This window comes from Cherax quadricarinatus, chromosome 37, assembly GCF_038502225.1.
Source record: "Cherax quadricarinatus isolate ZL_2023a chromosome 37, ASM3850222v1, whole genome shotgun sequence".
Lineage (NCBI taxonomy): Eukaryota > Metazoa > Arthropoda > Malacostraca > Decapoda > Parastacidae > Cherax > Cherax quadricarinatus.
The window spans coordinates 10,150,984-10,154,979 of NC_091328.1; positions in this window are offsets into that span (position 1 = coordinate 10,150,984).

Consider the following 3,996-nt stretch of genomic DNA (forward strand, 5'->3'; position numbering starts at 1 on the left):
AGCTGGCTGAGGGTGGGGTGTAAGGTGGTTGATCCTCCACCAGCTGGGTGAGGGTAGGGTGTAAAGTGGTTGATCCTCCACCAGCTGGATGAGGGTGGGGTGTAAGGTGGTTGATCCTCCACCAGCTGGGTGAGGGTGGGGTGTAAGGTGATTGATCCTCCACCAGCTGGCTGAGGGTGGGGTGTAAGGTGGTTGATCCTCCACCAGCTGGGTGAGGGTGGGGTGTAAGGTGGTTGATCCTCCACCAGCTGGGTGAGGGTAGGGTGTAAAGTGGTTGATCCTCCACCAGCTGGGTGAGGGTGGGATGTAAGGTGGTTGATCCTCCACCAGCTGGGTGAGGGTGGGGTGTAAGGTGGTTGATCCTCCACCAGCTGGGTGAGGGTAGGGTGTAAAGTGGTTGATCCTCCACCAGCTGGGTGAGGGTGGGATGTAAGGTGGTTGATCCTCCACCAGCTGGGTGAGGGTGGGGTGTAAGGTGGTTGATCCTCCACCAGCTGGGTGAGGGTAGGGTGTAAATTGGTTGATCCTCCACCAGCTGGGTGAGGGTGGGATGTAAGGTGGTTGATCCTCCACGAGCTGGGTGAGGGTGGGGTGTAAGGTGGTTGATCCTCCACCAGCTGGGTGAGGGTGGGGTGTAAGGTGGTTGATCCTCCACCAGCTGTGTGAGGGTGGGGTGTAAGGTGGTTGATCCTCCACCAGCTGGGTGAGGGTGGAGTGTAAGGTGTTTGATCCTCCACCAGCTGGGTGAGGGTGGGGTGTAAGGTGGCTGATCCTCCACCAGCTGGGTGAGGGTGGGGTGTAAGGTGGTTGATCCTCCACCAGCTGGGTGAGGGTGGAGTGTAAGGTGTTTCATCCTCCACCAGCTGGGTGAGGGTGGGGTGTAAGGTGGCTGATCCTCCACCAGCTGGGTGAGGGTGGGGTGTAAGGTGGTTGATCCTACACCAGCTGGCTGAGGGTGGGGTGTAAGGTGGCTGATCCTCCACCAGCGGGGTGAGGGTGGGGTGTAAGGTGGTTGATCCTCCACCAGCTGGGTGAGAGTGGAGTGTAAGGTGGTTGATCCTCCACCAGCTGGGTGAGGTGTAAGGTGGTTGATCCTCCACCAGCTGGGTGAGGGTGGGGTGTAAGGTGGTTAATCCTCCACCAGCTGGGTGAGGGTGGAGTGTAAGGTAGTTGATCCTCCACCAGCTGGGTGAGGATGGGGTGTAAGGTGGCTGATCCTCCAAAAGCTGGGTGAGGGTGGGGTGTAAGGTGGCTGATCCTCCACCAGCTGGGTGAGGGTTGGGTGTAAGGTGGCTGATCCTCCACCAGCTGGGTGAGGGTGGGGTGTAAGGTGGTTGATCCTCCACCAGCTGGGTGAGGATGAGGTGTAAGGTGGTTGATCCTCCACCAACTGGGTGAGGGTGGGGTGTAAGGTGGTTGATCCTCCACCAGCTGGGTGAGGGTGGGATGTAAGGTGGTTGATCCTCCACCAGCTGGGTGAGGGTGGGATGTAAGGTGGTTGGTCCTCCACCAGCTGGGTGAGGGTGGGATGTAAGGTGGTTGATCATCCACCAGCTGGGTGAGGGTGGGATGTAAGGTGGCTGATCCTCCACCAGCTGGGTGAGGGTGGGGTGTAAGGTGGTTGATCCTCCACCAGCTGGGTGAGGGTGGGGTGTAAGGTGGTTGATCCTCCACCAGCTGGGTGAGGGTGGGGTGTAAGGTGGTTGATCCTCCACCAGCTGGCTGAGGGTGGGGTGTAAGGTGGTTGATCCTCCACCAGCTGGGTGAGGGTGGGTTGTAAGGTGGTTGATCCTCCACCAGCTGGGTGAGGGTGGGGTGTAAGGTGGCTGATCCTCCACCAGCTGGGTGAGGGTGGGGTGCAAGTTGGCTGATCCTCCACCTGCTGGGTGAGGGTGGGGTGTAAGGTGGTTGATCCTCCACCAGCTGGGTGAGGGTGGGGTGTAAGGTGGCTGATCCTCCACCAGCTGGGTGAGGGTGGGGTGTAAGGTAGTTGATCCTCCACCAGCTGGGTGAGGGTGGGGTGTAAGGTGGTTGATCCTCCACCAGCTGGGTGAGGGTGGGGTGTAAGGTGGTTGATCCTCCACCAGCTGGGTGAGGGTGGAGTGTAAGGTGGTTGATCCTCCACCAGCTGGGTGAGGGTGGGGTGTAAGGTGGTTGATCCTCCACCAGCTGGGTGAGGGTGGGGTGTAAGGTGGCTGATCCTCCACAAGCTGGGTGAGGTTGGGGTGTACGGTGGTTGATCCTACACCAGCCTGGGTGAGGGTGGGGTGTAAGGTGGTTGATCCTCCACCAGCTGGGTGAGGGTGGGGTGTAAGGTGGTTGATCCTCCACCAGCTGGGTGAGGGTGGGGTGTAAGGTGGTTGATCCTCCACCAGCTGGGTGAGGGTGGGGTGTAAGGTGGCTGATCCTCCACCAGCTGGGTGAGGTTGGGGTGTACGGTGGTTGATCCTACACCAGCCTGGGTGAGGGTGGGGTGTAAGGTGGTTGATCCTCCACCAGCTGGGTGAGGGTGGGGTGTAAGGTGTTTGATCCTCCACCAGCTGGGTGAGGGTGGGGTGTAAGGTGGTTGATCCTCCAACAGCTGGGTGAGGGTGGGGTGTAAGGTGGCTGATCCTTCACCAGCTGTGTGAGGGTGGGGTGTAAGGTGGTTGATCATCCACCAGCTGGGTGAGGGTGGGGTGTAAGGTGGTTGATCCTCCACCAGCTGGGTGAGGGTGGGGTGTAAGGTGGCTGACCCTCCACCAGCTGGGTGAGGTTGGGGTGTAAGGTGGTTGATCCTCCGCCAGCCTGGGTGAGGGTGGGGTGTAAGGTGGTTGATCCTCCACCAGCTGGGTGAGGGTGGGGTGTAAGGTGGTTGATCCTCCACCAGCTGGGTGAGGGTGGGGTGTAAGGTGGTTGATCCTCCAACAGCTGGGTGAGTGTGGGGTGTAAGGTGGCTGATCCTTCACCAGCTGGGTGAGGGTGGGGTGTAAGGTGGCTGATCCTTCACCAGCTGGGTGAGGGTGGGGGTGTAAGGTGGTTGATCCTCCAACAGCTGGGTGAGGGTGGGGTGTAAGGTGGCTGATCCTCCACCAGCTGGGTGAGGGTGGGGTGTAAGGTGGTTGATCCTCCACCAGCTGGGTGAGGGTGGGGTGTAAGGTGGCTCATCCTCCACCAGCCCTGTGAGGGTGGGGTGTAAGGTGGTTGATCCTCCACCAGCTGGGTGAGGGTGGGGTGTAAGGTGGCTGATCCTCCACCAGCTGGGTGAGGGTGGGGTGTAAGGTGGCTGATCCTCCACCAGCTGGGTGAGGGTGGGGTGTAAGGTGGCTGATCCTCCATCAGCTGGGTAAGGGTGGGGTGTAAGGTGGTTGATCCTCCACCAGATGGGTAAGGGTGGGGTGTAAGGTGGCTGATCCTCCACCAGCTGGGTGAGGGTGGGGAGTAAGGTGGTTGATCCTCCACCAGCTGGGTGAGGGTGGGGTGTAAGGTGGCTGATCATCCACCAGCTGGGTGAGGGTGGGGTGTAAAGTGGTTGATCCTCCACCAGCTGGGTGAGGGTGGGGTGTAAGGTGGTTGATCCTCCACCAGCTGGGTGAGGGTGGGGTGTAAGGTGGCTGATCATCCACCAGCTGGGTGAGGGTGGGGTGTAAGGAGGTTGATCCTCCACCAGCTGGGTGAAGGTGGGGTGTAAGGTGGCTGATCCTCCACCAGTTGGGTGAGGATGGGGTGTAAGGTGGCTGATCATCCACCAGCTAGGTGAGGGTAGGGTGTAAGGTGGCTGATCCTCCACCAGCTAGGTGAGGGTGGGGTGTAAGGTGGCTGATCCTCCAACAGTTGTGTGAGGATGGGGTGTAAGGTGGCTGATCCTCCACCAGCTAGGTGAGGGTGGGGTGTAAGGTGGCTGATCATCCACCAGCTAGGTGAGGGTGGGGTGTAAGGTGGCTGATCATCCACCAGCTAGGTGAGGGTGGGGTGTAAGGTGGCTGATCCTCCACCAGCTAGGTGAGAGTGGGGTGT